This window comes from Lycorma delicatula, chromosome 3, assembly GCF_047948215.1.
Source record: "Lycorma delicatula isolate Av1 chromosome 3, ASM4794821v1, whole genome shotgun sequence".
Lineage (NCBI taxonomy): Eukaryota > Metazoa > Arthropoda > Insecta > Hemiptera > Fulgoridae > Lycorma > Lycorma delicatula.
In genome coordinates, this window is record NC_134457.1 from 92941814 (window position 1) to 92968708 (window position 26895).

Consider the following 26895-nt stretch of genomic DNA (forward strand, 5'->3'; position numbering starts at 1 on the left):
TCTACATAGCTGTTCAGAACCTGTGTCTCCTAACCTATCCATTTATTTACCGAGCCTCATTCATTTTCTTAATGTGATACAATGTAAGAAAACATTAGAGGGATAAAAAGATAGAGAATATGCCGTATTTTTATGAAAATGGGGAGAGAATATTAAAATATTTTTAAAATTTTAACTAAAGTACAAGATTTAATTTAATAAATATGGATTACTTATTCTAAAACATATTAATCTAATAAAAAAAATAAAAAATTATTTATCTTATATAATATTTATGAAAAAAATTAAGGCAGTGTATACATTATTATTGCTGAGCACGTTTAAATATTCGTGCGTCATTCATAACAGTTATCAATAACATTCAGTGACATTGTATATGTATATAAAATGAAGGTAAGCAAAACATTGTTTTTACGACACACGTTCAATAACAGAAGATATTTATTTTATTGATTGTTCTTAATTAGTAACTTTGTTTTCATAAAATTTTTGTTTACTGTTGACAATTGCTTTTTATCTAAAAAAATATTAGTGTAATTACAACTTACCTGACGGATTAACACCTAAGGTAAATTTTCAATATATATTTCTTTATGAAGATTATTTAATTTAATACCGGAAGGAAGTATAGATAACAGCCGGTGAGAGGATTACAATACATTAAGCAAATAATTAGATTTAAAATGTAATAAATGTTTGGAAATTAAAATATTACTAAGAAACAGTACGGTAGAGAATACGGAGTAGCGTATTAAATATGCAATGCGATTTTTGACAAAAAAAAACCCAAAAAGCAGTGTAGATTGTTAGAGTTTCCGACACAGCATACTTCATAAAGTATACAATAACTTAACTCCAAATATCAATTCAAATTACTCTTGGGTGTTCAATCTTTTATACAGAAATAAGCACTTATTGTTTACATTTTAATCCTATTTTCTAAAAAAATCAGATGTCTTAAAAAACCAAGAAAAATTTAAAACTGATTTAAGGTTTCTCCATGTATCTGGCTGGTTGTCTGATGGTTGTTCGTCAAAATATGATGGAGATGAGTGGTAAATAGATCATTCATTTAGAAGAGGGATAGGAAATACTCTCCCCTCCAAAAGGTTTGACAAAGTATATCCCATTGCCTTCTAGAACTCTGTAACAGCTGATTGTACCATCAGAAAGATGATTCCAGTATTTGGGCTGATGCTTATGTTAAGCAATTGCATTAAAATGTATAATTTAACTAATTGAAACTTTTAATGTTTATAATCCGTTTAATCTTTTAACATATGAAAGTAACGTATAAATAGCTATCTGTTATAAACAGATGATTTATGTAACCCAAATTTGACTATATATATATATTTTTATTTACTACTTATTAAGCAACGTTATTTTATGTACATTTCGAATTTATAAAATTAGGCCTTTAATATTTATAATATAATGTAATATTACATAGAATTGGGCAGAGTAATGTTTAACCCTTTTGAAAAACTTATATTCATTTTGCCTATTATAAATTTAATCGGGTGATTTTCATTTGTTAAATCAATTGGCTGAAGTAATTCTCTAGATACAACTCTTAAGATAATGTTAGCTATTAAAGAATGTAAACTAATGTTAATAAAATCTCCTTTAGAAACAATATCACCTTCTAATAACTCTTGATACAATTTTCTTATTTTAAACGTATAAAATTTAATAAAAATGAAAGAAAAACACGTCATATCTGTTGATATAGCAAGAAATTAATATCTTACCATATCTGATATTTATTTACTTAACACTCAAAGAGAAAACAAACAAGTTTTAAATATAATTTTAATTGATGTGATTTTTATACCCTTTTTTTCAGGATTTCAGGATATGCGGGAAAAATAATTTTCATTTTTAGTTTTAAGAAAATAAGTTGTTTTTATACATATTTTTGGTAATTTTGGGAAAAGGCAATTAAAGGGAAAATGTTTTATAAATATGAAAGAATACCTGGATAAAAACGGAATTATTTCTGTAAAATTCTATCACAATCCCAGTTAATACATACGTTCGAACCGACAAAGACTTATTTATCCGGCGAATACAACTAGAATAGTTGGGGGAAAGAAATATTTAAAGGGGAAAAATGCTGATCAAATTAAAAATGGGGATATTGAGTTTTCTGAAAATCTTTACATTGGTCTAGAATCCAACTGGAACATCTAGACCAGCATTTCTCAACCTGTATCGCAACCCCCAGTGGGGTGAATTTACCTCACTGGAGTAAATTTGTCGGATCGGGGGGCGAAATTATCCGAGAAATTTATAGGTAAACAGTAATAAAATCAATTGATGGAGAAAAATATCAATTATAAATATTTTACTTACATCTGTAAGTACGTATGTAAAGAAAATAAATTAATGAAATGATTGCATTTGTTTTTCATTTAAAAGTTTCTCCATAAGTGAATCTATGTTAGAAACAACAAAAGCAAATTGTTTTCAAGTGACGAAAGACGATTCCTATACTTAGTTTTTAGCTGCAGCCATAGACAAAAGACCCTTTTCACAGAGGTAAGACTTGGTGAAAGGGATTAATATTTTCATTGCTTCTGTGACTAAATTTCCATATTAACTCGACGAGCAAGCCAATATGTATCTTAAGATGTGAATTGTATGTAACATTTTATCGGTAGATATTTCGATGAGATGTTAATCTCAACTGATAACTTAGCAGCTAGAACAACGTTTCCACTAAATGGATTCAGTACCCATCTCTTCGAGAAACCATTTTTCTCTTCCTGGATTTACTCCGCCAAGAGAATTTTTTTTATGTTCGAACATGACGCTCTCAGAGCAAATATTCTGCAAGCAGACCAAATTACAAGGAGTACATACACATCATGTTGGAACCTGTAAATTGTTTATGTTTGTATATTTCATACACGAATATTCATATACGTCGTTATCAACGCAACTAAATAGTTTTAACTAGGTTTCATTGGGTTGGGGTGTTGCAACGTATTCACTATATATTTTCTTTAATTTTTGGGGTTCATGAAGCTAACAAATTTGAGAATAACCGATCTAGACCAAAGAAAATGTCCACAATATTTTAAAATTACAGATCCCGGACCTAAAATCCGGAAAAGTTTATTAGAAATTTTCTTTTCATATTTTCGTCTATATTGAAGATGGTGTTAGATTTAGAGAAAATATTACACAAGCAAATTTGTTCATCTTAACATATATATGAATACGCTAAAAAAACTTTTCTTAAAATTTATTCAGTGCCTCTAAAAATTATATATTGTTTTTTGTCTCTTAACTCTTATAATTTTTATTAACAGATGGGAAAGTCATGGAACAGTTTGCCAGCTTTAATAGACTTATAAATATGTATACAAATTATTTACTTTCTACCAAGATAACATATAATTTCATTATATTACACAAATGATAATGATGTGCTGCTATCAACAATAGAATCGGTAAAATAAACTCCTCAATTAACAAAGTCCTTTTGAAAAAAAAATAAAAAAAAATTGTTGTCGATTACTTCATTAACAATGAAAGCGTTATTAATAAGTGATTATCATCAAAATATTCTGTCTCCAGTAGGAAATAAATAATTTTTACTTTTATGTAACATAGGACACTGGAAATTATAACATATTAACATGATTTTGTTAATTTTTTTACAAAAATATATTTTTTTTCAGCAATTATTTTTTTTAGCGCTTACGAATTGTTTTTACAAGGAAGTAAAAAAAAAGAAAGATTGTTGGATTATTCAACATAAGTTTTGTTCATTATGAAAAAATATTTAATAACATTCATACGTACGTATAAACAGTAAATATGTATAAATATATAAATAACTGCTTGTTCTTCATTACTGTCAAATTTACAAAGGATAAAAATATAATAAATATCATTTTCAACAAAACATTACCAGAATTTCTTTACAGAATAATTATTTGGTTTTATAATTTACAATTTTTTATTGCTGTAAAAGCAATTAAGACCATAAACTGCTTTTAAACAGTGTTAAAGACTAACCTGTAATAAAACGTGCTGGCGATATTTAGTACTTTATTTGCTAATGCAAAAATATCGCACAGGTTCTTTTTTTTACAAAAAGAGTATAATTTCCCTACATCTAATATTTTACAATTATTAAAGCGTAAAACCCACCCTAATATATGGTACAACGTGATATATATATATATATATAAAAATAAATGGACAAAACTAACAAGATTTTACGATTTTTTAACTAATCATTTTAGGAATATATTTACGGTTTACAAAAATCATTCTAATTGAATCACCTTTTCATCTTTAAACTTGAATTACCAACGGTGAGTTTCTTCATAAACTATAGCTTATTATATCGAATCAACATGAATCTTAACGATTATAAGAATATCCCGAGTAAAGAAATAGCATTGTTTAAAAATCTTTATAATCTAGCTCCATTAATAATTCTTTTAATTAAATTTCATAATACTTCATTATTTAAATAAATAATGAACTAATAACTAAATTTTTAATTTTGAAAACGAATAATAAATTTTCCCCATGTTTATTTATGAAAATTTCTAACTACAACTAAGAAATAATTAAACTAATATCAGCAAATAAAAAGAATTTGATATTTTTCAAAACATGTGAATTATGGCAGATAATCTATAGAAATTATAAATAATAGTTATCCGAAAATAAAGCCTGGTGAAATATAAGGCCTTCTCTATTTTTAAATATTTAAGTAGCAGCATATTATGTAATTTGAAGTATGAATTCATATATATATATATATATATATATATAGATGTAGCTATTCAAAGGCACTGTACAGAGCGATTGTTGACGAGTTAAGAGAGTAGTCCTCAAGTGAACTTTTTGTTTTTCCTGTTTAGCCTCCGGTAATTACCTTTCAGATAATACTTCAGAGGATGATATGTATGAGTGTAAATGAAGTGTAGTCTTATACAGTCTCAGTTCGACCATTCCTGAGATGTGTGGTTAATTGAAACCCAACCACCAAAGAACACCGGTATCCACGATCTAGTATTCAAATCCGTGTAAAAATAACTGACTTTACTAGGACTTGAACGCTGGAACTCTCGACTTCCAAATCAGATGATTTGGGAAGACGCGTTCACTACTAGACCAACCCGGTGGTTAGTTCTCAAGTGAACTGTGTTTACTGAATTGAACGCTGCTGAACTGTATTTATGCGGTATCATAATTCTTTGCAGAATAAAGCTGGATATTTCATGCGTGTATAAAGTATTTTACAGATTTAATTTAAAAAAAAATTATGCCGCAACAAAATTAACCCTATTATTTTATTATCATTATTATTTGGTCGTCCTCCGTTATCCTTCCTCCAGTCCGTCGAACGTCATTAATCAACGATTTATATTACATTTATTTCTGCAAGTGACTGTATTAATGAAATTTATGACTAAAGTACATAATCATTCCTGTTTATGTTTAAAATAGTTCCCACCAAGAGGTTGATGCATTTATAATTATTACGTTAGGCTTTAGCAAGCATGTTCATACTTTTCTGATTAACATCATCATGCTCTGGGTACTATTATTTGAATTTTTGAAATTTATCTTTAAAATTTTATTAGTATAAAGTAGTTATTTGAGCTGTTGTACTGTTATTGTCGCCGTTATAGCAATTATTACAATTCGGCATCGTTACGGATCTCCCTACGAAAGTGTTTGAATTGTTTGATAAACTGAATTGCATTCATTTAAACTGTATAATCAGGAGCAAGACGTAGCGTTAGATATTTAGAATTACAGAGAGTAGTGGTGTAAGAAAAGGCAGTACATATTTATTTTTGTACAGATGTATTTATTAGCACATTTTTTATTTTTTTCAAATGGAATGTAGTTTTTTTAAGTTGATTTTTTGTTGGACAAAAAACGCTCCGGCATTATCATCGCCCGAACACGATGTATTTGTTTTAATAAACTAAATTTTAACATTTTAAAATTTAAAATTTAATAAAAACGCCCGGAAAACAAAACATGAAGTACAAATACAAAACCTAATAGAATAAAAAAATTAATACAAAATAAAAACTTAAAATTAAAAACGAAATCAAATAAACGGAAATATTAAAATGGAATGTAACAATCTAAGAATTTAAAAAATAATTTTCCCAAAATGTTAGTCCAATTTTCTGCCAGAAATACGCACAAAGTAACTGGTGAAAGGATAATTGAGGGAGCCCGACTATTTTTCACCGTAGTATTACTAATTTAAACTTTATTTCATTGAAAGTTCTGCATCCACGTTGTTTTGTAAACGTAATCAAATTTAATATAATAAAAAATATTTACTAAGTACATTATTTGTATTAAATAAGTAAACATTTATTAAAACATTATTTTAACATTTTTATTATTTACTTAATAATATTAAATATTAAAATTAAATTTATTTAATATTAAATATTAATATATTTTTAATTAAAATTTGTGCAGTATTTTGCGATGGCAACCTGTCAAATAATATATTATTATAATATTGTTAATCAGTATATCACTGTTATTATTCAAATCAATATTAAAAACCATATTTGTTAAGAGTCTAAACGGAAATGCATAACTCATGAGTTTTAACCATTCTGCATGACTCATCTGTGTTTTTTCTAAATTCTGATTTTAAAAATTATTTTTTTTGTGTTTAAACTTGGCAATAAATGTTTTCAACCACAATCTTAAACATTTAAATTAGAATTTAAAAAAGGTAATGCAAGCAGATATAAATTATATTTTAAAACAAAACATCCTTAAATCTTCATAAAAGTTGTAAAAATTTGTGTAGACAGGAATTTTGATTAAAAAATAATTTTTATAAGTCTAATGTTACCATTTGAATTGAATTAAAAATATTGTCTTATTTACATCGGGAGAATAGTAATAAACATAAACGTAAGCAGAGTACAAATCATCGCAACATAAATGCAACAATTTAACCGAGTATTTTTTTCAAAAAAATTCTTAGAAGTAAGTCATTTAGATGACAGTTGTAGTATAAAATCAAATGAAATTCGTTTATCTTTTCAATAAAATTTTTTTGGTACTAATTCCAGAAAAAAAATGTTTAGTTTGGTTATTCCTAACTTGTAAAGCCCGTTAATGTTATGTAAGTACAAGGGTCATCTAATAAATAAAAAGAGACAAATAAAAAGTAGAAAAGGATTATTTATTCAATGAAAATGAAAGTAATGCTACTTTACCGCAAAACCCTCCTCAACATTAAGACATTTGTTCTATTTTTCTGTGAACTTTCTTATTCCAGTAGTAAAGAATTGTTCATCTCGGTGGCTGAGCCATTTTTTTTACCGTTTTCTTAACTCGGCACATTGTTGCCAAATTTAGTGCTACGTAAAACCTGTTTGAGAGATAAAAAAAAGATGATCAGAGATCGGGACTAAAAGATGGATGTGACAACTCCTACCGATCCGAATTTTGAATAGGTTCCCGTGTTTTTTGAGCGGTATGAGGTGGGCGTGATCATGCGGAAGACAATTCTTTTGCATGAACATCCTGGTTTTCTTTTGAAAGATAACCAGGACGTTTCCTCCATATTTCGCATTTCATTTTATTTTCTGTAGGTTACAATAGAACTCACTAGCGATTGTGCGTCGTCCATCCAAATGGTAACAATAAGTTTAATTTTTATAGACCCAAAACACTTTTAGCAATACTTTAACAGCTGACATAAAGGTTTCGAATTTTTCCTGGTGGGCGAACTGGGATGTTTTCATTCCATACTCTGACCGTTTCGACTCCGGCTTTAAATAATGAACCGGAGGTTCTTTACAAGTTATTTGCGATTTAAAAACGTATTACCTTTCTCTAAAAGCCGTTGTTTAAGTTTCTTACAAATGTGAATTGGGGTTTCTTCATGATTCTCAGTCTATTATTTGAATAAATTTTGCAGTAATTCAGCTTATCATAAATAATGTAACGGACAATGCCGATATACACAGTATAAATATCAGTAATTTCTAAAATTTTACTGCGTCTGACCTTGCAAATAAGACTACTTTATCCGATTTTCCAAAGCGTCAGTGGAAACTTCACCGGTCTTCCTCTGCAATGAAAATCGGGGATTTATTATTCCACTCTGTTTGAACTGTTTGACAGGCTCACAACAATTTTCACAGTTGATACACTTTTTACCATACAGTTTTAAGATCCCAGATTGAATTTCGACCTACAGAAAATAAAATGTTATCACAGCACGCTGTTCTTCCACGGTACATGTTTCAAGTGGAGGTGACATTTTGAAATAAACAAAACGAGATTATAATAATTGAAATTCTATTCGAACAACTAATATTTTCTGTCAACTTGAACGTCAGACAGTTTCAGTTTATTCTATTAATTAAGATGTCATTTGTTTCTTTAATTGTCGAATAACCTTCTCTTATTTAATAAATTATACTATTAATTATCCTTTCATAAATAGTTGCCATATTTAAAAAAAATTAAATTAAACTAAAAAATTAAATATATTTGCTAGTTAAATTTTTTGTTTATATATGTACTGAAATGCTATTTTAATAATCTATTCTGATGTATGTTATTTTTTATGCAGTATTATTATCTTATTTTCGGGAAACATATTCAAATAAAAACTTAATCCAAAATATCCAAAGTAGTAACGATTATTCTGTTGTATGTACACGATTTTATTTAAATTCAATAAAACATTATGAGGAAAAGTGTCGAAGAATAATCACCAGAGATAATAATCCCATTTGTACAAAAGGAGAAGATGGTACAAAAAAAACTTTTTGTAACGAAAGCGAGTGGAAAGTAATTTGTTGTCAAGAAAATAAAGGTCAGTATTTTTATGATCAGATCAAAAATATTTATATTATCAACATATTTTACGGACGTTCTCTTTCGTATGAATCTATCAACATTTGTACATTAAATGTAAAAATAAAATCAATAAAATAATAATTATTAAAAAAATCAAATTACGCAAAGAAATCACAAAAAAGCAAAGCAGCAAATCGGAGCTTTGGTGAACGAACGTTTGTATATGAATCTGATGACGCTAACACATATCGTCTTGTTATGAATAGACCGGTACATAATTTTTTACATGTAATGTCATTTAATAAGCCTAATAATCAATCATTTTTAATTTCATTATTTATTGCTCAATATCTATTGTCATTTTCAGAAATGAGCAGCTTATGGATTTTTTCTTCATAAAACTTTCGAGAAAGTCACGAGAAAATTGTGTACAAACTCCTCTACTTCGTTGTCGCTCTTGAATCGATGACCTCCCAGAGCCTCTTTCATTGACTCGAGCATAAAAAATTGCGAGGAGATAAATTTAGGCTGTACGGAGGATATTCTAAGGTTTCCTAGTAAATTTCTCTAGTTTAAACAGAATGGTAACGGAAATGTGAAGCCTGGCTTTATCGTGAAAGAGAAACACATCTCCGTTTGACTGACTGCGCTTTTTATTCTTAAAGGCGGCTTTTGCTTTGTCCAAGATGACATATAGCGCAGCGTTTACAGCGTGACGTTCGTGGAGAAACTTGATGAGCAATACGGCTTTTCAGTTTCAAAAGACGCTTGCGAGGACTTTTCCAAGTGACACGCGTTTTTACTTTTACAGAGCAGGCTCTCGTTTCGTATACGTATAAATATATAAAAGGTTTTGATGTTATAAAGTAGGTAATAATGCTATTATAACTAAATTATTTACTTATTTTAAAATTTAATTAAAACGTTTCTGTTAATAAAACAAATTTAACAAAAAAATCTTATTTGGGATTAGTTAATAAATAACATTCATTGGCTATGTTTGACATATTTAATGTTACATATTAAAATTCTGGAGAGTACTACAGAAGAGCAGGTCTATTGGGTGGTAAAAGGATGGTAAAATGTAGCTTTTAAAAAACTGTTTATTTTGGAAAATAAGATTTAAAATAAGATTAATAAGTTTACAATATGACGTTTTTTTAAAGCTTTTAACATTCTTTACAATTTGGCCATTTTTATTCTGTACGATAAGATCTAACCAAATCGTTAAGTTTTCACGCTAATTTTATACGACTAACATAAATCCAAAGATGTAAAAAAATTTTACAATTTTTTTCAAGTTTTTTTTATAGTATGATCAAATTGACCAAATTATGGACAAAATAACAACTTTCTTTTTTAATTATTATTAAAAATAACTCTGTAATGGTTTGAAATGACGTTTAATAAGTTTGAAATGACATGATGAACTTTAATCATTTTATTCAATGTCTATTTTTTAGAATAAGAAGAAGGAATTTTTATGGCCTTGTAAATATTTGGAATCTTTTTTATAAAAAAAGATAAATAATAATATTTCTTTTTATTCCAAGAATTAAAACTAAACTTAACAATTAAAATTATGCCTCTATTAATAAAGTAGAGAGTAAAATAAAATGGTAAGCCTGTTTATCTACGTGTAGTTTTTGCTAATAAAAAAAAAGAGAATAATGTAAAAGCTTATTATTTAACCGACCCCGGAACTGAAAAATAAAAGAAGAATTTCCATGGGAATACTACAATTTTTATCTTTGTTTTTAAAATTTCGTTATATGAATTTAGTTACAAAGTTGAAATTACAAAAATAATAAATAATAAAAAAAAACTACTTTTATTGATAAGCATTTACAATAATAATAATAATAATAATTGAGTTGTTCTCCTTAGTTTTCAAATCTTTTAACTTACATTAAACTATGTAATTCAGTAAATTTTATATAGGATATACTAGCATTATAAAAAAAAGAATCATCAATTCAATTATTCAACTGCTTATTTTCGATTATGAATAATATTTTTTTCATGTAATCGGTGCTAGTTACATATACAGTATACAGCTTGTATAAAAGTAAAAAGTATAATAAAAGTAGATAAATATTTTTAGAAGGTTTTAGAGTGAAGAAAAGTCTGAAATAGAGTGTTGCTTGTCCTCCCAACTCTTCTTCAGATTTAAGTAAATAAAATATTAAACGATTGGAAAAGGAAAAGTAAGCAAATGCATTTAGATTTCGATAATGGAGAGGCATATATTTCGTTAATCGTTGACGATCAAGAAAGTTTTGTGGAAGTTGAGGATAACATAACTTTTATGTTAAAAAGCTGAAAGGGAATACGAAAAGTGATATTTACAAATAAATCTGGATAAGACGAAGTATTTCCATATATTATATTATACTAATTATTGTATATTATATTATATTACTTTCATATGCTATCGAATAATAAGCCTCCTTGGTTCCATACCTCGGTTAGGTTTAATTATTTTAAATATTTATTATTCGCTGGTTCAATCAAATAAATAAAGTTTTTGTTTCAATTATAATATAAATTATTTTTATTATACTTTGAACTTGTAATTCATATATATATATATATCATTATTACATCAATTAATTGTACATTCGTAACAAAAACAAGTTGAGTCTTTGAAGGATGGAACAAGGCTGACTAAAAATAGGGCATTATACCAATTCAATTAATAAAAAAGGAGCAAATGAAACCTGAGTCTTAACATTTACTATACTATATGGAAATATACTATACGGAAGTATAGTATATACTATATTATAGTATATACTATATTATAGTATCTCCATGTAATATACTTCGAAGACGAGTATTTTCCGTGGTCGGAAAACAACGGAAGAGCATGCAAATGGGAAAGGAGATGATTCAATGAGTAAATGAATTCAACTACCTAAGTGTCGCGCCAATATCAGACGGAAGAGATGAGATTGCTATTTTAAATAAAGTCAAGGGTAAGTCTATTATATGGCAACTATAAAATGGCAAAGTGGCTTCTGTTCTCCGAAAATTCATACTACTTAGAAAGATGAAAAAAAAAAGATGTATTTGCTTCATTTAAATAGAGAAGAGTTGAGTACTATCCCGGAGGTTTTGACATTGAACAAAAACCTAAAAACAGCAACCTTAGCGGTGGATATGTTTTTGAAGATATGTTATCAGAGGAATCTGATGGATCGTGTAAGTAACCAAAGGATTAAGGACAAAATGGGAATCGTTGAGCACACAATTTAAAAGAAATGACTTGCGTGTTAAGGGTACATGCACAGAATGCATTATGGTTGGCTATCACAAAAGATTTAGGTGTGGACCCCACATTGCAAAAGGGAAAGACCAAAAAGTTAGTAGCAAGGCGGAGTGAATGAAGCAATAAAGAGAACACAATTAAATGATAAGGACGTTTTTAAAAAATAATTTTTTTGCGGTAAACGGTAACAATAATTGTACGTCACAACTGGATGAATAAGTAATTAATTTTTTTTTTAGTATTTTACGAATTAAAATTACAGTGGTGGACAAATCTGAATCTTTTAAGAGCATGAATTAAATTTTATTCAAAGAATTTTCTTTTCTAAAATATTTAATTTTATGTGACACTGGAAAATATAAAAAATCTACGTTACTAAATCTAACTAATATTGTTAACTATAAACTGGTTTACAAATTTCAACCATGTGAGAGATCAGAAGGAGTTCTTTATTGAGGGTTTAGATCCTACAGTAACTTATAATTATGTGTATGGGACTCCGAATGAATTAAAGTTACAGAAAATAACTTATTATTTACGTAGTAAATAATAACGTAAATTTACTGATACACTCATTTTATTTTTAATATTTTTACACATTTATTCAATAGATATTTTTTCATGTGATCTTACAATTTAATGAAAAACTCTAAAAAAATCTTTATAGCAGATAAACATCGAAACAAATTATGTAATTTTTATAATTTGAAAATTTTACATTTGCTAAAATATGTAAAGAAATTCATATGGTGTTTTGACCCTTTGATTTTCACTAATATTGTTCTTTTTGTTATATCTTCAGAATATTTATTTCAATGGGAAGGAAGTTGTGAAAAAGATTTACAGGAGTTGGAAGAAGAATTACCATACGATGAGGTATATCAAGATGAATAGTAAACTTAATGTTTAAAAGATTTAAAAAAAAATATATATATATAATAAAATAAACTATTATAAAATTCTCTATACTTATTCCACCTATTTCTCAGACACAAAATAATACACTCTTCTTTTAATTTTGGTTATTTACAATTTTTATTCTACTGTGCGCGTACAGTATATTGTTTACTAAGGAAAAAGGTTCTTAGTTAAATGATTTACATAATTTATTTTAGTCTTTTCTAAGATAGTGATACATTTAAAGCACCTGAGATACAAAAGACAGTTCAAAGTAGATTTGTTCAAGAAAATGTTATTTTTAAATGTTATTATTTTAAAGTTATACCATTCACAGTCACTACTTATAGAACATAAAATAATACATGTAATCTACTGAATCTTAATATAATAAAAGGTAGCAGTGATCAAGTGAAAAATGCTTTTCTTGTTTTATTCGCTAAGACTAAGCGAGAGATAAATTTTATAACAATTAATATTTATCAAAATATGGATGAATTATATTACAATTGTGTAATATAAATCTAATGTAAATTATAATGTGAAGATGATTGTGTATTAAATGATAATGCAATTAGCTGTGAATTATTTACAGTATTTGTATTTATTAACATATTAACTAGATAAAACATGTCCCAAAAAATCTTTAAAATGTAATTTAAAAATTAAAAGTTGAGTTCAGATATTACAATTCAGCATTTTCTGTCAAAAGTATAACACTTTGTTAGTTTTTTGTGTGCGTCCTAAATTATATAATACGTATATACAGGAATCCCTTGCCATTCACGGTTTTGATTACTCGCGGTTGCTTTTTTAACTGTAAAAAAAATATTTATATACAGTACACGTATAACATGGTTTTATCAGTTTATATGCAACACAATACAATCTTACTAGAATATATTAAGTAAAATAATACTGTATAAAACGTATAGCACACGAAAATACGTATGTTATTACAGTAGTTGTACGAATTTAAAAACGCTGTATAAATACCAGGTCGTTGTAATACTTAATTACAAAACAGACAGAACTCAGTTGAAAAACCCAAAGATGCTATGAGCGCATTCCTGCTACAAAGTACCTCTGCGTGAATACAAATGGACTTGTCCAAATAAAAGGTCAATGACATACAGTGTCTCTGTAAAGTGACGTCGAGGGTGTGACTGTTGTAGCATTGTGAGTTAGTTTTTACCTGGTGTTGTTTCTTCAGTTTCTATGCTTTATTTTTTTAGTTAGGATCAATTATTTTCGTGATACACGTACAATACGTAGTTAAATATAATACAGTAAATACGTATCTGATTTTTTGAGCCAAAATGTACGCGTGTACCGAAAAGAAAAGGCTAAAACGAGTCTTGCCTTTAATTTAAAAAAAATTAACTTCTCGATCGGCTTAAAAGTGGCAAAAGTGTAGCCTTAGTGGCAAGGTCTTTTAGAGTAAACGAGTCAACGGTTTGGTGCATTAAGAAAAAGGAAGAAAACAAGCGTAAAAGAAAGCACTTTCCAATTGGTAAAAGTTACATCTCTATTTAGCGATTATAACATCGAAAAAACTTAGAAGGCTTTGAAAGATTGGATTGAAGATAAAATTCAAAAAAGGATTCTTCTCAGTTCTGTTCTAATTTGAGAAAAAATACAGCGTTTATACGATCATTTTTTTCAGCAAGATGGTGAAAGAAGTGTCACTGAAAGACTTGTGTTTTTGCCGGTAAAGGCTGGTTGGAAAATTTCAGAAAAAGTTTTTCGTTGCATAATGTTCAAATTACAAGAAAAACAGCATCAAATGGCCACAAAGCGGCAAGCACTTATCCAAATGAGTTCTATAGACTCATAACGCAGAAAGGTTACACACCAGATCAAGTTTTTATCGCGGATGAGACTGGATCATTTTGAAGAAGCCTTCTCGAACCTTTACTTAGAAAAATGAAAAGTCAGCATCAGAATTTAAAGCAGCAAAAGATCATCTGCCGTCTTGCTTTGTTGCAGTGTTAGTGACTACGTGTTAAAACCGTTGGTTGTTTACAAATCTCTAAATCCGAGTGCGCTGAAATGGAAAGACAAAAATCGCCTGCATGTTTTGAGGAAAGCTAACAATAAAGCATGGGTAACTATCGATGTTTTTACTGAATGATTTAATTTTTTTGTAAAAGAAGTTGAAGGTTATTTGAAATCGCATTGAACTTGCCATTTAAAGCTCTCTTTGTAGTTGATAATGCGCCTGGACATCCAGAAAACCTTACCCATCCCAATGTGGAAGTGTTATTTCTTCCACCAAATACCACAGCTTTGTTGCAACTATTAGACCTAGAAATTATAGCTACTTTCAAAGCATATTATCTACGGCGAAATCTGAGTAGGCTGTTAGCGATTTGGAGGAAGATGTATCAGTCATTCAAAGCTGGAAAAATTACAATATCACAGACTGCATTATAAACTTAAAGGAGTCGATTGATGAAAGTAAATCATCAAACATCAATGCTTGTTGGCGACAATTATGGCCAGAAGCTGTCTTGGAAATTCCTACTACTTATACTGATAAAACTATATTGATGGCACGTAAAATTGAAGGCGAAGGTTTCAAAGAAACAGAAGCCTCAAATATTCTTGAAGTGTTGCACGATGATGATGACGAACTAACAAAGGAAGATCTGCAAGAGCTTACAGAAGATAGGCCTAATTTAATAAGCCAGGAGGATGAAGACGAAGAAAAAGAAAATAAAGTTTTCTTTTTGTGACTGAAATTTTTCGGTTAGCAAAAGAATTATCTAAGAAAGTGTCGGAAGTCGATCCTTCTCTCGAACGGTCGATAAAATTCAGTCGAAAACTTGATATACCATTGGCGCCGTTAACGAAGTGCGACAAGAACTCTAACGAAACAAAAAACAATCAAAGATAATAAGTTTTTAAATTTAAATTAACAACAACATTTTTTTTTAGTTTTATAATTGTAACTGTGCGCAGCATTCTAGATTTCGCCGTGATAAACATTTCCTGATTGTACTGTACAATTTTTAGGTTTTAGTGAATTGTCGCAATGATTATGTACTGTATTTTGTGTAAATTAGTGCTATTAATGAATAGAATTTTTGAACATAATTTAAAACATCATTTTAAATGTAAAAACATCATTTGGGGATGAACAGGATCCTTTTTCAAAAATAAATGTCAGTAAACATGAAATTTATCAAGAGTTCTTAGGTGGTAGATTTTAGAGCGAGGTTGGACTGTATGTTCATAGGTGATGAATGAAGACAACGCCTTATTGCTTGTTGAATAATGGTTTAATGAATTGTCGTCATGACAATTAATGAAATGAATTGTAACATAACGTATAACACATATAAAAAAAATATATATAAAATTAAATAAAACATTAAAGCTAACTTTCATCCGAACGAAGAATGGAGTCCAGCCGGACTAAGAGTATGACGTGATCGCCTTGGATCAGATTCGAGCGTCAAATGCTAGTAAATATGAGTAACACTGATTGTTCATCCGGACAAAATGAAAAGTGCGACCGCACTGCGCGGTATTCTAACGTAGAATGCTAGTACGGCTTAACTTTCCGGTGAGCGTTAGCACCCACTAGATCGCAGCACCGGACGGCTCGACGTGGAACTGAACATATGTAAATTAATTTACGGAAAATCATGTTTTAATAAAACTAGGTAAAACAAGCTGTCATTGTAACTTTGAATGGTTATAACTCGATAACGAAGCCATTATCGATGGATTTCACCATTGATTTTATTGTAAAATTTTAAATCGAAGTCATGCGTCACATGTCCATCTTCCAATTTATAAAATTAAGTTTGATTCAATATGGCGAATCCAAGATGGCGGACAAAAATTAAAAATCCATCATAATGAATATTTTTTTTAACTATGTAGAACCTTATTTCTTTCTGCCGCCAAATACCTCTCAGATATGCAGTATAAAGCTGCTTCCATTCTTAAATATCACCCGGTCCGTATATATATATATATATATATATATAGAGAGAGAGAGAGAGAGACAGACAGACTTGTCTATAACATAATCATTTTATTGCCATGCTCTTATCATTTCCTGCAGAACTTTCCGGATAGCTGCAATAATGGTTCGTTTTAGGACTTCATTGATATAAAACATAATTCAATACCTAAATTGTAATATAATCCTATAAAAGAATAAAAACAAAAACAAAGGTGATATGTGACATATGATATATGAATGACGTGGTCAATCATTGGGCATTCTTTTAGCAATATTTTTTAATTAAATTTTCATTAATTAACTCACCTACTACAGATTTAAATGTGGTAAGTTTCCATTATGTTTTTGTTTGAAAATAATATTTTATTGAAAAAAGTAAGTCCAGGTAAATAATAAGGTAAGTCCCACCCACCTTTTCACAAAAAAGGTTTGACGCTTTTTAGTTTTTGGTTTACGGTTTTTGGCTTTTTGGTGGAATTGGTTTCACCGAGACTCGCAATGATAATTACAGATCCAATCTAAATATTAAACAGAATGGTGTCACTTAATAGGATTAATATCGCCTGCATTCGGTAGGCTTGTTGATATGTAATAAGGCTTGAAGAAAAAAGCGATTAGAAACTTATTTCATTCTTCAAGTTCTTTGATATGCTTAGTATATTTTGCTATTGAAAATATCTATATTATTTTCAGAAGTGACTTATCAAAACTATTCATTTTAAATCGCTTACAACCTTACCGGTTATGGTACTCTATACAAATATCAGCTAGGAAGAAGCCGATGACTTGGCTCCGCATGTTATACAACATCTATGACTCACTAATATTCGGCCAATTGAAACACGGATTATTTTGTTCAGAAGTAATGTCTATTTGCCAAAATAATAATTTTTGTTGCTAAAAACTACTTTTAAAAATTCTGAAGGCTTTTTTGGGTCGATATATTTTACTATTATTTCTCTTTAATTATTAAATAATTAAAAACTTAATGGAATAATTATACAGAGTGATTAAAAATGAAATATACACTTTCGATAGCTTATAAAATATTTCTGTTTTAAGAGTTGAGATGACAATGTGTACACCGTTTGTAACACGACAGATATCAACACGGTAGTCGAATTCATCCCAAAGACGTGCAAACATATGCCGGTTAATGGTAGCAACGACATTTGTGATGCGTTGTTTTAAGTTGTCGATATCAACAGGAATGGGTGGTACAAAAACTTTATCTTTTAAATAACCCCATAAAAAGCAGTCGCAAGGTGTTTACGCTTAAACACTACGTTTTCCTCACTTGAACGGCCAATCCATCGCCTGGGAAGGCGTTCATCCAGATAATTTCTGACCTGTAAGTGCCATCTTGTAAAAAAACGAAGTTGTCACTATCTTTTTTGAGTTGAGACATTAGCCATTCACTTAACATGTCCAGATAAATTACTCCAGTTACTGTCACTTCGTGTAAAAGAACGTCCCCTACACCCTTTTAAGAGATACAGCGTAAAACACGTTCACTTTAGGGGAATCGCATATATGTTGTAAACTTTCTCTTGGGTTTTTTGTACCCCATATTCTTACATTATATTTATTAACTTTTCCACTAATGTGGAACGTACATTTATTACCGAAAATTAGGCGATAAAAAAAGCCATCGTCATTTTCAACACATTCATACAATTCCACAAAAAAATTTACGTAAGTCTTTATCGTCAAGATTTAAACTCTAAACTAACTGTAATTTATAAGGCGTCATTTTCAAACGTTTCCACAGAATTTTCCACACAGTTGGTTGAGGAATTTGTAATTCAAAACTTGCTAATCTTGCCTGGGCTATGCTAATACACATCACACAAACGATCAATTCTTCTGAAACAGAACGTCTTCCAATACTTTTCTTTTTTACACAGACATCCTGTATTTTGGAACTGTTTATTCCAATCATAGATTGATTTTCTTGTTGGTAGTGATATACAATATTTTGTTATGAAACGTCGCTGCACGACAGTAATCGAGTTTGTTTTAGTTAATTCGAGCAGACAAAAAGCTTTCTCTACTGCGGTAGCTGCCATCTTACCAGACTGGTAACATGACACATCAATCAGTGACGTGACATATCAATCAGTGACATTAGCAGCAGAGCAGATATACCAACATAAACTTTAAAAAATTCCCTGTAAAACCAAATTGTTTATTGTATTCACATACACCAGTTTAATTTTTTATAAGCTGTCGAAAGTGTATATTTTATTTGTAATCACTCTGTATAATAAATAAAGATTAAAATAACAATGGTAATTTTTGGATATATTGCATTATAATCTTTGCAGGCCTATAAGAACATATTATTCTGTAAATTATTTTATTATTACTTTTTTTTGTGTTTTAAAGTAACTTAATCGGTTAATAAATATTAATTGATCGATCAATTATTAATATTTCAATCACGTAATTTATATTAAGTAGCTAAAGTAGTACAATTTTACCTTTTTTACAGGATTAAAACAACGTTAATAAGTAAATCAGTTTTATAAATTTCTACCAAAGATTAGACAGAGCTCAAAGCTTTATCTTCATTTAGCGGACGTGATCTGAACTTTAAATAGAGAAAATGTACGTGTAGCAGCACAAAATGCAAGTTGTAGTAAATAAATAATACATAAGTCTTTACGAATAATAAATTAACATTTAATTGTAATTAATTAGATTCTTTGTAAAGATTTAATAATAACATTTTAATTTTTATAATTTTCGAATACTCTTTTTCATAATATATTTGAATTTAATGAAAAATGATTAAATTATTTAATTATGCTGATAGATATTTGTTTTTCAAATATCCTCGTAATAAATTTGTTTTGTTTATAATAAAAAACTGAGGAACTTATTTTAATAAAACTTGCAGGATTAACTTTTCTTAATTCTATCTGAAATCAGTTATTTATTAAAAAATAAAAAAATAGAGAGTCCAAGACAATCATAATGGAAAAGATATTATATTAACCTGCTGAAAAAGTAAAGTAAATACATAATTCATTAAGACTTAAATCTCAGTTTGTTTTATTTTTCAAACAGGTCAGTATTGGATGCAAGTTACAAAAGGAAGAATCAAACCAAAAACGCCAAAAAACTAAAAAATAGTGCGCGAAAAAATTAAAACACCGTGTTATTTTCATCTAAGTTGAGAGCAGTGAAGTAAGTAGTTTAAAAATGGTTGACAAACAAAAGTTAGGTGCCAGAATGAAATGTCGACAAAAATGCCAAATTTCATTTGAAAGTTTTACTAAATAGGAACAGCGTTCCATTCGTTTTTCTAGTTTTCAAAATTCATCGAAGAATGAAAGTTCTGTACGGGAATGCAAGCTTCATACACTATAGCAAGGGTAAAAGTGGACTAGGAAATATTTAGTTGGTGTTTTTTGTTTTTGCAGCAGACTTTCCTCGAACAGATGAATAGATCAGTCATACTGAGTAGACACCAAAGATCATTGTTGTAATTGAATCAATGTTGACGGAAAATCAACGTGAAAAAATGAATGAAGTATGCGTCCATCGGGATAAGAGTCGTGAACTGGCAGACTAAACTATTTTTGTTCTACAGTTCTTTCAAGTGTTTCCAAGGTGAGTCTCGATCAACTGAATTGAGAATTCAAAGAACAAGATGTTAATGCCTAAGATAAAATTTATGGTCCTTTAAATTAGAACGTGATGACTTTTAGAAATAATTATGACAAAATCTAAATCCATTATTTCATTTCTTTAGATTTCATTTAGATGACATCCAAAATCGATGATCATCAGTTGGAAATCTAAAACGTCAAAAACGTGAGGAAACGATGACGTTGATGCGGCAAACAAACAATGGCAACATTGGTATTAGGAAGAGTATCCGGTAGTAAAATTATCCTAAATTTCTGCTGCCTCATCCCAAAAAATATGAGGAAAAAGGACTTTAAGAAAAAAATAAAAAATAAATACGTGGGAATTAAATTAACAGTTTTAATATTTTATATTTAGTAAATCTACTGAACACAAAAGGATCAAAACTGTTGCTTACTGTAACCAAAAATTTCGACCAAAACCATCGCCGGGTTAGTTTTTCCTAATGTACACAGAATAAATTTGGTGCTCTTTTTATACAAGATGCACAATCCTACAATACAAATATGCTCCCAGAATCAACTGCGTCCTGTAATCAGTCGAAGATGTTTGGATTTTTCCGATTTTTCTGAGATGCGGTAGGAAGGATTTAGGGGAATTTTACTGCCGGATATTCTTCATAACACCAAACTAATACAGGGAATAAAATATAGCAATTTATAGTATGTAAAAAAAGGCATGCTTGGCCGCGATTCGAACCTGTAATTTTCGGATTAAAAATATGTATGTATCACTGACTCATACGGATAATATGAGGTCTCCTGACTCATACGGAAGTAAGTTTTTAAGTTATTTTTTAATGTACATATCAAAATATTGTTTGGAGGGTTTATTATTATACGGCTTTTGTCTTTATATACATAAACGTTAACAACAAAGAAAAAATATATATAAAATATTTCATTTAAAGAGGTACTAAACAATCCTCTGAATTTTAGTAATCTTTATTACACATCCATTTACAGTTGGGAATTATGCGTTTTAAATAGCTCCGTACTTTTAGATTTAACAGAATGATAACTTGAAAAATGTTTCAATTTTTTCAACTAATCTTTTAAAGTTATTAAGTGAAGAAATAATTATAAATTAAAAAAAAAGACATTTAAAATATACTATATTAACTGGATTTCTTGCGGACAAGGGAAGTTAAAAACAAAGCTTATAAATTATTTGCTACAGCTAACGAGACTAACATAGTTGATTTTCAGTCCCATCGTATTCTATAAAAATAGTGTAACAGTGACATCCATTAAAAATAAAGCTTGTGCTTGCTCCATTACATCTTTCTAAAAAAATTAAAAATCTATGGTACACATTAAAACATCGTTACAATCAGAAACTATTTTTGTACCAGTATATTAAATCTGCTTTGTAACACTGTTTTAAAGCACACAGTACTAACATTTAAAAAAAATATATATATATTTTTTTAAATGTTAGTATATATGAATAAAAACTATAACAAAAATTTTATTAGCGTTTTATACAAATATTATCGTATTACAATCCTGGTATCATAACTTTAGAGCTATACAGCAAGAAAGAATGTATGGTAATCAGTAAAAAAATGGGGTATGGTTTTTGGCATTTCTTAACGTTTCATGAACCAGGAACGTCAAAAAACAAAAACGTAGCGGGATATTTAATAGAAAAAAATGTTTTGTAGCAAACAGGCTTATCATTCTTAACTATGTTAGAATTTGAGTTTATAAATTTTTCTTTTTGATCGTTATAAAATTCCACTACCAAAGTCACTGCCAATTGCTGGTAAAAAAAAATTTTAACGACCAGTTGAACGTTATAAATAAAAGAAGTAATTGTAATTATTATAAAACTACACTTTTTTACTTCCTTGTACGAAGTAAAGGAAGTAATATGATCGCGAAAAATTTCGGTTTTCAGATTTCGAAGGAAATATCCATTTTGACCATCCCTGAATCCATTTTGACTAGTTTCGGTGTGACGTCTGTACGTACGTATGTATCTTGCATAACTGAAAAACGACGAGCCGTGGATGTTGAAACTTCGGATTTAGGACTGTTGTAACATCTAGTTGTGCACCTCCCCTTTTGATTGCAATCGACCAAACCAGGGTCCAAAACAGCCCAAATTCAAAACAAATTTGATTTTGGCCTTTTTATTAACTGCATCAACAAGCCTTCAGTCAGAGTTTTTCAACGATATATCATACGTACTACTTATTTTCATTGTTTCCAGAGTTATAGCCAAATAGAATTTTTATTAATGAAATATTTGGATCTAAGAGAGACACATTGGTACGAATCAGACTTCATCTCCTTTTTTTAAACTCTTTTTTAAATTTAAATATATTGATAACCTCTCAATTAAAAAAAAAATTACGATGAATTATAATTCAATAAAAAAAAAAATAATAAAAAAAAAATTATATGGAAGTTATTAATGAAATAAAATTTTATGTATTTTCATTAAAAAAAAAAGTGTGTATGTAAATTAACAGGCGTAGAAGAAAGTCATATGGAGTCCACATCACATTTTTTTATTTCCATTAAAAAAATTTTTTAATGAGTGAATAGTGCCATTCCTGACTGGGATTCGATCGAGGAATCTTTGGAATGAAAGGCATAAACATAAAGAGAAGTAAGTTATTGATACAAGAAATAGGAATACATACAAATGTTGTTCAGTAAACTTACTCATCGAGAGTAAGTTAATATGGAAATACTTATATAATTTTTTAAGGCTTGCAATTTTTTTTTAATTTTTGAATCAGCCGAAAATAATAATGAAAATGTATTAGGCTGTGTATCATAATGATGTAAAAAATTTTGATATTTTTCACAGTTCTATAAATATTTTATAATTAAGTTATTATTATTTAAAAGAATCCTATGGCGTAATTAAAATAAAAATTTGTCAAAGATTAAGTCCGGAAAGTAATGCAATACTTTTGCCAGCTTTTAAATTTTTTTTGCAGAATCCGATAGAAATTTGAAATTGATATTTATTTAAATATTAATATATTTAGTCGGTATTTTTACTGTTATATATCTGTCGGAGGTTCAAGAAACAAGGATAAAAAATCGATTTGGAATTGAAAATATTTACTCTAAAAAAATGTGCGAAAAGATTTTACTTTTTTTATCCAATTTCTTTACATTTTTAAAACTTTTATATATTATTTTTAGGTAGTTTAAAATATGTACTAAATATTTATTAATGAAATGAAATGTTTTATTATGAATCATTTCAAATGAATTTTAAATGTAATGAATTATAAATTATTAAATATTAAATATATTATTATTATTTAATATAATATTAAATATTATTATTATTATAATAATGAATTATAATTATTTCATTTGTAATGAATTATAAATGTTTTATTTATGTACTTACTAAATATTTAAAACAAAACAACTGCTGTGCCTTCAAACTACTGTTAACCAGGGTGTTTTTTTTTTCAATTATTGTGCTATGGTTCTGAGATCTCAGTCTTGTAATTAATTGTGGTTTATCAAGGTAAAAATACAAGATAAGGAAAGCTTCTTATTTCTTTTTCGGAGTTGTAAAATTATATGTTTCTCTACGCCTTTTAATTTCAATGATTTCAAGTATACTGAATTATACATATACGTAGACGTAGACGCACGGAGGTGTGTAGATGGAACTGTTTGAAGTTAGACGGAAAATGTACAAAATGAAAAAAAAATTGGATACACATAAAAGGGAATAATGACTTGAATAATCATACATTATCTGTGAAGACAGACTGAATTCTCTAATTATTTAAAACTAATACGAGGTTGGAAAAAATTCTCTTTTTTAATTTTTAAATAGCTGATTAATTCACTATAGAAGCTTATCTGCGCGTACGAATATGTTTACCTCAGTAATTTTTGCTTTTTAGAACTAAGTATTTACACGTATTTTATTCAAAACAGAGATGAAATAAACAATTAATATAATGTTTAAAAATGCCGTTTCAGCGGAGGTAAACATTTTTCCGTATTGAACAACGTACCATGTAAACGTGTATTTGAATGTACTTGTACGTACAAAAGTTGTGTTTACATAACATACGGACGTATGTTTAGTGTTTGAATAGTTGGCGCTCAAAGGCTGTGAATGAGAGAGTTGCGCTGTATGTATACGCAGAGAGTGTGTGATGCGTTCATTTCCTGCGGCCTACAAAGCCGCTGTGCAAATTGACTTAGCAGACTGCCATCAATAATCTACGCCACCTACCCCATTCGCTGCTATTCTGATTGCCATGTTGATGGGATTCAACGCGATTATGAACGCTATCACTTGCGTTTCAAAAAATAATTACGTACAATCCATTCGGAATAATAAATTTTCATTTTCCCATAAATTCAATTTATTCAGATTTGAAACGAACTTAAAAATAACACAAAATAATTTTTATATCTCGATAATATATATATATATATATATATATATCACAACAATTTGATTATAAATACTGTAATAACTTTAGTACAGAGTTATGATTATTTTTATTTTTTGTTTTTTAAGGTAATAAGAATTTATGAATATTAATGAAATGATTCATGTTGAAATATTTCGATTAAAAACAGGAAAAAAGTAAAATAAAGATATATAACTAATTTTCCAGTTCTATAATAAAACAGTAATTAAAAAAAAAATAAAATAATTTTCAAGAAGTCTACATAGTATTTTATTTATTGTTTTTACAAATAATAAAGGTTTTAAAGGTTAATAAAATAAACACAACTGAAAAAACCGATTAAAAAAAACTCTAAAAAGTAAAATGAAATTGTCTTTCTGAAGGAACTATCAACGGATCATTAATTTAAAGTTGAATTAAAAAATTAAATATTGAGAAAGACTTTTTTTTGTTCAAATTCTTATTAAAAATCGTTTACATTTAGTTGGAATCTTATGTAAATTATATTGCACATATTCACATTAAAAAGGAATCCCCATTGAGATTCCTCAAAAATTACATACTAGTTCTATGTAGAACCTCTGAGAGTAGAACGTACATTCATATACGAGGTAGTTTTGAAAAACTCCATTTTCACAAGTATAATAGAAAAAAAAAAATAACAAGAATCACAAAAATGGCAGATTGATGAAACAATTAAAAAATAAAAAATAAAATAAAAAAGTTAAAAGTTAAAAATGAATGTGAAAACATAAACGATGAGGAAGAGGTGACTGATTCATTAAAACACAACGCTCAACGGGTGTAATTACCATACTGAGTTACTAAAGACCAGAACGTGTAGCCGCTTAAGCTTTTGACACATCACCAGGTCTATCAAGGACATCATCACTCTCCGGAAGGTATATGATCAAGCGATTAACGTGGTGATTTAGCCAAAGTTCATATTTCAAACTGAAATGTATTTCTTCGGTCTACTTTGAAATACCGCTGACCCAAGTATTCGTGGATTTCACTGTTTTTACAAACCATAGCGCCCCAGCTACACTCATTGCTTCTGAAACCATAGTATGATTTCAACATTTTATGTATCTTGTTTGCCGTGTCCCATAGTTGGGCGCCAATTGTCCATATTGGTTTCAAAATTGCTGAATATAAAAATAACTTATTAGGCAAAGATAACTCAGATCTAATTCTTTTCCAAGAAAGACTTAAGTCTAAGACTTAAGTATTAAGATTTTTACACTTTAAGAAAATTAAGATTTTTACATTTTAAATGCAGTGAGTAACTTGACATGGATTTAAAATTAAAATAATAAAATTTTTATTACGACAGACAATTTGAGTAAGACCATTTTTTAGTGGCTTGAAGGCCTATTGTTGTAGAAAATATAGATGCAAAAACTCCTTTTTTGAAGAAAAATATACCTAAAAAAACAATAATTTATACCTTATTGTTTGAAGAGGAGTGAATATTAAATAAATATTTCTGTAATATTTGATTTTTATAAAAGAACTTCTTATCTTAACGAAAAGATTTTTGCTAAAGTGCCGCAGTAAAGATTTGGAATATTATTTTCGGCCAAAAACCCCCACTTCTCTTTCCAATTTTTTCAAAAATTTAATACAGCTTTTTCCCACTGAAGCTCTACAAGTTTGATGGAAATCGGGCGATGGGGTCCAAAGTTACGACCAAATAAAAGCCAAAAAACATACGTACGTACGTATATACCGATAAAGGTCCTTCTGACAAAAATAGATTTTTTGGAACTGGAATACACATTTTTATTTATTATTTATTTAAATCAGTTTTTTTTTGTTAAAATATTTTTTATTTTG

At 28.6% G+C, this 26895-nt stretch overlaps 1 long non-coding RNA gene across 3 annotated transcripts; it reads left to right on the forward strand.

The window, feature by feature from the left end:
* The first annotated feature begins 374 nt into the window (after positions 1–374).
* Positions 375–13068, forward strand: LOC142320933 (uncharacterized). 3 transcript variants are annotated; one of them, XR_012755513.1, is made up of 4 exons: positions 375–393; positions 3693–3812; positions 8609–8854; positions 12912–13068. It is a non-coding gene; the product is annotated as an uncharacterized LOC142320933 (long non-coding RNA). The 3 variants fall into 3 exon arrangements; XR_012755512.1 differs by lacking the exon at positions 375–393 and adding an exon at positions 410–568; XR_012755514.1 differs by lacking the exon at positions 375–393 and adding an exon at positions 624–641.
* The last annotated feature ends 13827 nt before the right edge of the window (positions 13069–26895 follow it).